At 42.1% G+C, this 7877-nt stretch overlaps 1 protein-coding gene across 1 annotated transcript in view; it reads left to right on the forward strand.

The window, feature by feature from the left end:
- The first annotated feature begins 2122 nt into the window (after positions 1–2122).
- The window catches only part of Fam3c (family with sequence similarity 3 member C), a 55630-nt gene continuing 49875 nt past the window's right edge, over positions 2123–7877 (forward strand). The window contains exon 1 of the mRNA XM_008828881.3: positions 2123–2278. The gene's annotated coding sequence lies outside the window, so the exon portion shown is untranslated. The remainder of the gene's footprint in view (positions 2279–7877) is intronic.

Raw genomic sequence — 7877 nt, forward strand, 5'->3', positions numbered from 1 at the left:
AGAAGTGATTTATTGACTAAAGATGGCTCAGTGGTTAAGAGCACTGACTGCTCTTGCAGAGGACCTGGGTTCGATTCCTAGCACCCACATGGCGGCTATGAACCATCCTTAACTCCAGTTCCACGGGAATCGGAAGCCCTCTTCTGACCTCTGCACATCGCATGACACAGGAGCGCTCACATACATGCAGGCAATATACTCATACACATAAAATAAAAATAAGTAAAATACTAAAAAATTACAACCTGTACCAAGAAATCTAGTCTACTTTATGACACAGGATATGTACATGGATATACAGATACTCACATGTATACAGCACATGTTTTGGGAACAGTTTGGTTTTATTCTATTCTAGTCAATGAATTCAAAACACAATGTTGGTTGTGACTCACTGTATTAATTTTATAACCTATTAAACAAAGGATTCTGAGCTTTATCTTAAGGTGTACTGGGATTAGGAGATCAAATAGACAACACTTTTGGAATAAGAATTGCATCAGTTGTGGTGGTTTCAGGATGTGACATATGTAATTTCCATAGTTGTTTGGGTTATAGCGGAAAAAGTTCCCTCCCAAACAGGAACTGACCTCTCAAGAGGCTTCAGAAATTCTTTCAGTGGGACATAGGGACTAGTGGGTAGGCATGTGCACAATATGTCTTCTTGTTTGCGGCAAGATAGAGTCAGATGGAAGCCCAACTTCACAACTCTCCTCTTTTCTTTTTCTTTTTTCTTTCTTTTTCTTTTTCTTTTTTTTCTTTTTTTTAAGACAAGGGCTCGCTTATGACTCTGGCTGTCCTAGAACTCACCATGTAAAGACTGGCCTTGACCTCACAGAAATTTGCTTGCCTCTGCCTTCCAAGTGCTGGGACTAAAGGCATTCACCGCCATCCCCATTTCAAGTCTTGGTTCATTGTTTGCTAACATAATTCATCAATAATATCTACTTTGACTAAATATGAGAGTTAAATGAGAGCACACACACATTACAGCCTAGCAAGGTGTTGGCCACTTAGAAGACACACAAGTGTTTCTTGTTTCTTTCCCTTTGCGTGGATCACAGGTACCAGAATTCAGAATGCTTATTTAGGTTGTGTATTTGATATTTTTGGAGGAAAGCTGAGATTTTATAGAATAAATGTGATAGTCAAACACTATTACTTCTTCATTGAAATTTAAATTTTGTTACCATGGAGCGTCTCAATGTCTTTTTTAAATTATTATTATTTTTATTTTATGTGTATGAGTGTATTGCCTACATGTAAGTGCACCCAAGTCATGCAATGCTGATGGAGGCCAGAAGAGGGCATCAGATCCCCTTAAACTGGAGTTAGAAACGGTAGTTAGCTGCCATGTGGGTGGGAATGGAACACAGGTCCTCTGGAAGAACAGTCAGTGCTCTTAACCACTGAGCCATGGCTCCAGCTGGCCAATATTTTAAGAATAGTTCATAACAGTTAATAGTTGTTAATTATTCTGAGGTATGTATTTACATTATGAAATAATTTTGTATCTTCAGGATTCGTGTAGTAAAATTTGTATTAATTTCCCAGCTATCCAAACAATCATGCAAAAAAAAAAAAAAAAAGTCTTAATAGATGAGAAAAACTTGTTAGGTTGCTATTAAAAAAAGAAAAGAAAAATGGAATGCAAAATGAAAGCACTACTCTTCCTCTAGTATAGAGCATGAGAGGTTGCCAGAATCCATTAGCATGCCTGGCCTACAGGATTTTTATGATCAGTTAACTAGTTTCCAGGGCTTAAATGAAGGTTTCCTATGGTCCTAGACAGATATGCACCCCACCCTTTCTGATGGGTCTGTAGGATAGGGCTGGTCATTTCCAAATTGCTGTATTGAAGCTGGGGATTCTGCATGTGTGACTGAGGGGCGGAGGCGGTAACATATCTTCCCTCCTCCCGGGTGTCACCCAGCTACAGGCCGCAGACCCGGCAGCTCCCACGTGGCAAGTCCAGATTGAGCAATGCGGGGCGCGCGGCAGGCGGGCGGGTTCCGGGGATCCTGGCAGCTGCGGACCTTCCTCCCCGCGGCGAGCGCCGGCTCGGTCCTCCACCGCCAGGGGGCGTGCGCGGCTGGCTGCGGCGGCGGGGCCCATTGGCTGCGGGAAGCGTGGGAGGAGGCCGGGGCGAGCTGGCTTCCTCCTAGGCGCGAGCCGGACGGCGGGCCCGCGGGAGGAGCAGGAGCGAGCCAGGCGAGAGCGGGAGGCGGCGGCTCCCGTCGGCCTCCGGCAGGACTGACGGCGGCACGGCCGCAGACGGGTGAGGCGCAGGGAGGTGGCGAGGCCGGGAAGCGGTGGAGGGGACAGCGGAACCCCAGCCGGCTGCCCTGCATCCCCTGCATCCTCGGCGGGGCCCGGGGGCGCGGCGGGAGCGGGGCCGGGGCTGCGGCCGCGGTGCCGGAGTGGGGCGGGGGCGAGGCCGGACCCGGGACGAGCATCGCGGCCACGCGCGTCTACACCTGGCGCTGAGTGGCGGCCGCCGGGCTCAGGCTGCACGGGAACCAGGCGTCTGCACCTCGCGGTAGCGGTCAGCTTTCCAGGAGGCGGGCATGGACTTGCATGCTGGACTTGCCTCTATGCAGGGCCACCTTGACTCACTAGTAAAGTTTGTTTCTGCCAGACTGGATCTACTTTCTGTTTTTATAAACGAATACCAAGAAAACCATTTGTTTTCTTTGATGAAGGTGGCTCGTTCCTTTTCTTCGTACCCCCTCCCCCCTTTCATAGTTCTGTAGCATGCGTGATTAGCAGTGCCCATACCCGAATAATGACAGACTGACGGTTGGAGATTGGTGTGTCTGCCTGTGACTTGTGGAGAGTCATCTCTCTCAACTTAAAAAATTATTTCCCATAATACAGAGCTATGTGATAGAACTTTTTGTTTCCTTTTGGGCGGAAATATATGGATAAAACGTCACTAAATAGTGCTGCTTTTCTGTCTTAAAGATGCCCACTACTTTCACGGGCTTATTTTTTCTCACAACTCTCTGAACAGGTTCTTTTATCTACTTTCCCAATTTTACAGATTCAAATAGGCATTTCCTGAGATGTTAAAGCATGCATCGATGGAACTGGCAGATCCCTTTGGTGCATTCCTTGAGGGCTAGTGATTTTCTATACATTTTCTAAGTCTTTGGAGAAAATTGTTACCTACACAGTGCTTTACAAAGTACAGAGAGAGAAATCTCCATTCAAGTTAGAAAATGAAGCTAATAACTTACCTGATGTCCTTAGACAGGAAATTGGCAGGGTTGGCCTGTCTGCTTCTGCCTGTGTCCTAGTTCCTGGAGTTTTCAAGCCTTTCTCTGGCTGTTTACTAGATTTTTTTTCTCCAGTTTTATACAAGTTATTAGGAGCTTTGTCTCGCAGATTCTTAGAGTGTTTTCTCTACTTACTTTTATAAAAGCCAGCATTCTTTATAGGAAGAAATTTTAAAAATATATTAAAAGACAAGACAAAAGTTTCCTCAGGCCACAAGAGTTCTGTAGCTGTATTGTTGTGGCTCTGGGAGCCCATACAGTGATGAGCATCTCTGGCAATGAGTTCCAGTTGATTTTCATCATGAGTGCTAGCAGGCTTGTTAAGGTTTGGCTAAGAGATAGGTGTGCTAACTAACCGCACCATTCCTTACCTTCAGTTAGTGGTCACAGTGGAAAGTGGAGCTTGCAAAGCTGTTAGAGCAGATACAGTTTTACTTTTGAGGCTTCTTTCTGCATTTGGCCAGTGACTGGTAACCTGCTCTCCTGTTTTGGGCACATGGAACCAGTCATTTCTACCACTTCTTACAGGTGGTTTGGCTGACTGAATCTGGTGAACCTCAGTGCACTTGAGTTTTGCAGACTAGGTAAAGTGTAAGTGAAGTGGCAGTGTGTGGGCGATTCTTAAATATCGAGATTAAGTACCTGTAGCTTCTCATCTGGTACGGTGTCAATTAATGGTTGATGAAGATCACACATACACTGGGTATAAATTTCTGTCTTCATTTAATAATGTTTTTGAAAGCAGTCTGTAAGAGGACTTCAGTATCCTATTTTATCCATCCTTGTATAAGTAAAAAAATTTTAAAAAATTTTTATCATTCTTTTAAAAGTTAATTTATTTTGTTCCTTCTTGTGTGGGGGTTGGGGGGAGGTTATGTACCATGTCACAGGAGTTGAGGTCAGGGAACAACTTGTGGGAGTTGGTTTTCTCCTTCTAAGCATGTGTTTAGAATTGAACTCAAGTGGTCAGGTTTGGTAGCAAGCACCGTTTCCTTTTGAACCATCTTGCTGTTCCCTTGTCATCTTGATATTTGTTTCTGTCTGTGCTTTCCCTGGATGGTATAGGCTAAGGATCAGCTGTTTAAAGAGTTGTAGAATTCTAAAATAGTAGAAAAAACTAAATATTAATTTGTAGGACTCTGTCCTCTTTTGGTATGCTTGTGATCTGGATTCTAGAACTCTAATCACCATTTTATTTCTTCAAGAGAGTATTAGCTTTCTAAGCAAAATCCTGCTTTATAGAAAAGAACTGCAAGAAAATATTTGCATAATTTAAAATCAAAGACTCTGTTTTAACCACTGCAAATGGTTCTTCCATTCCTCCCCACAGTCTCCAGATTCACTCAAGCTCTGCCTCTCCATCTTCTACACCACAGACCTGGCCCAGGGACAGTCTTATTCCTTGTTCAGAAAAACATGGAAAATCCTACTATGTGAATTGTTCTTGGGGGTGGGGACTCTTTGTTTTAGCTCTGTCTTAGTTTTTATTTTTCTGTATGCTTTCTCTGTGTGGATTGGCATGTTGTAACTCTAAAGTTCTCATCTCTAACCCTGGGAGAGGATCACTTGGAGCTTATTAAACATGTAGGAATTTCATTCACCCCTACCCTGAAGATTCTGATTTTGCAGTTCTGCAGTTGGCTCAGGAATTTGCTTGTTAAAAGGTGATGCTGACAGCCACAATGAGGGTAACACTGTCCTTGGGCCTTCAGAGAACTTGATAGGATGTGTCACTGAATCTGTGGTACAAATCTATGGTTTGTAAAGCACATCATTTTACTACTTAGAAAAATGTGTTTTGGAAGCCTCCCAATTTAGATGTATTTAATGAGAAGGCAGTGTGCCTCTTAAAATCAATTGTGCAAGTTTTCAGGTGTCTGAGGAAGGGAAGGGCTTCTGTTGTTATGTTAAAGAGTTATTGTGAGGCATAGGACTGAGATAAAAAACAGTTATTCTGGGCTGGGGAGATAGCTCAGTGTGTAAAGTGCTTGCCAGGAGAAACCCTAGGGCTTCCCGGCCAGCCTGTTTAACCTAATGAGTAAACCCCAGTTTCAGTGAGAGACCATGGGAAGAGTGACTGAAGAAGACATCCAGCATTGACTTCTGGTTTCCCCTGCAGCTGCACACAGGCACACACCCACACAAATACAATATACACACAAAACAGTCACATCAGTATTTCTTCAAATGTTCCGGACCACATAAACTACTTGTAAGAGTTTACAGAAGGCACCCCTACTTTACATGTGTTTGTGATGAAGATTGTACTGATGACTGGATTTTAAATGTCAGGTAAAGTGTCACACCTTCTAGCATGGCTCTGCTTTCTCAGTCATTTATGTCTTAATGGCTCAGTACAGTCTTGTATCATGTGGCATTTACATGAAGTTGCAGGATCATTTGATCTGTAGCTTTTAAAAAAAAAATTAGGCAAAAACTTTTATTTCTAGACTCTTCAAAGAGCATTACAAAGTCACCTAAAAGTTTCTCAAATGAAAGCAAAGGCAATCACTCATGTAAAACATTTGGGACATGAATTTTTTAGGTTGTAATATTTTCACATGTTTTTTAGCCCTTTGCAATGTTCTATATGTAGGTCACATTTTAAACATTTTTTTAAAGTCATAAAGTAATGTAGGATTTTTTAAAGGAACAAGCACAATTTTTTAAAAGTAAAGGTGTAAGATAGGAATGGAAAGAGACCCAGGTAGCAAAAGGAAGAAACCAACCTCCATGATCTAGATTGACCTTTTATTAGTCAATGAGGGAAGGTAGCTAGCTACCTAGGGGGAATCAGCACAGCAACCACACTGATTCAAGTGGCAGGCAAGTTATATGACTTGGTATTATAAAGGGCCTAGGGCCTGATAAAGGCTGAAGGGCCTATTTTCAAAACAGGAGTTACTTTATGGCTAGGGGTAGTATATTCTTTGGGGCCATAGTTTTTAACAATGCTCTGATAAGGCCCTTGTCAGTGGGAGTGGTGGTTTATGACTGGATAGGGGGGTTTTGTGCAGTCTCCCTTTATTCCATACCCTGAAGTGGAATAGATTGGGAAGAGGGGGGTGCCTTAAATCATCCCGACTGCTTTTTGCTGAGGAGGGGTTGTTGTGGTGCTGGGGGTTTCAGGGTCCATCAGAAGAGGGGCATAATGGAGTCTCTTGGTGGTGTGGAGCAGGACCATTGTCTTGAACTTGAGGTGGAGGCTTGGGCAGTTATGTGGGCTACTGTAGTAAAGAGATTCTGTAAGAGTCTTTGAAGACAATTGATAAAGCATATAGTGGGCTTATTTCTCTTGGCTGCAGGTAGGCATTGCAATGTTGCATTAAGCCAAGATTTGAAGTCTTAACATTTAAGTAGCAATTTTTATTAAGAACTTAAGTCTAATGGCTGGGAAGTAATTAATCCCTTGGACTCTTAAAGATAAACAGTTTAATTTTTGGTTATGCTTTCCAGTTGGGTGTTTTTAAACGTTGCACTTGGCCCAAATTAATTTTCCTTTTCATTGCATTTCAGTTGAATGCAAGGACCTCTGGTTCTCAGGGGTCACTTGGGGTTTGGAAGGTGTCCCTGGCTCCTTTAGTCTTTCCTTTACCAGTTCTACCTTGTGAGGAAAAGTCAAAGTCTGCTTGACTGTGTCTCTGCTTGAAAGCATTGAGGAAACGTTTCCTTGCTGTGTTAACCCTTCCCTTTGTAAACCAGGCATGGGTTCAAGTCCATCTACTAGGGTCTCCATAGCCTCCCTGAAAGAAAAAAAAAAAAAACATGATTAATGAAAAGAAAGAACAAAATTATTTATAACTTAATTTAAACAAAATTAGTATTTTATCATCTAGGAATATATCAAGTGAAACATGATATATCAGAAACTATTAAAAATATTGAATTCAGCCAGGCATGGTGGCACATGCCTTTAATCCCAGCACTCAGGAGGCAGAATCAGGTGGATCTGTGTGAGTTCAAAGCCAGCCTGGTCTACATAGTGAGTTCCAGGACAGCTGGGGCTACAGGGAAACCTTGTCTCCAGAAGACCAAAAAAAAAAAAAAATTTAATTTAATTATACAGGACTGGAGAGATGGCTCAGTGGTTAAGAGCACTGACTGCTCTTGCAGAGTACCCGGGTTCAGTTGCCAGTGCTCACATGGCTGCTAACAACTGTCTGTAACTTCAGTTCTTGGGATCCAACACCCTTTTCTGATCTCCCTTCTGATCTCCACGGGCACTGCATGGCATGGGTGTACTTACTACACACATGCAAGCAATACAGTAATACACATAAAATAAAAACAAATAAAATATTTTTAAAAAAGAGTTTAAGGAACAAAAAAAAAATGAGAGAAATGTTCAGTTATTTGAGGGTACTGGATTGTCAATTAGTTGAAGATTAGTATCATCCAACATGTCTGAAATTCATATGGACGAGTTTTCAGATAAAGTGGGAACATGTGAATCTCAAACTTCATAAACATTTTAGTAAGATAATTTTATAGTTTTACATGCAGTCTATTCTTAATAAAAAACTTTACATTTAACAGTTTCATATTAAGAATATTTTGAAAAAAATGATTGTTATCTCTATTATACAATTGAAATAAAAG

This window comes from Nannospalax galili, unplaced genomic scaffold (assembly GCF_000622305.1).
Source record: "Nannospalax galili isolate Female #2095 unplaced genomic scaffold, S.galili_v1.0 scaffold413, whole genome shotgun sequence".
NCBI classification, from domain to species: domain Eukaryota; kingdom Metazoa; phylum Chordata; class Mammalia; order Rodentia; family Spalacidae; genus Nannospalax; species Nannospalax galili.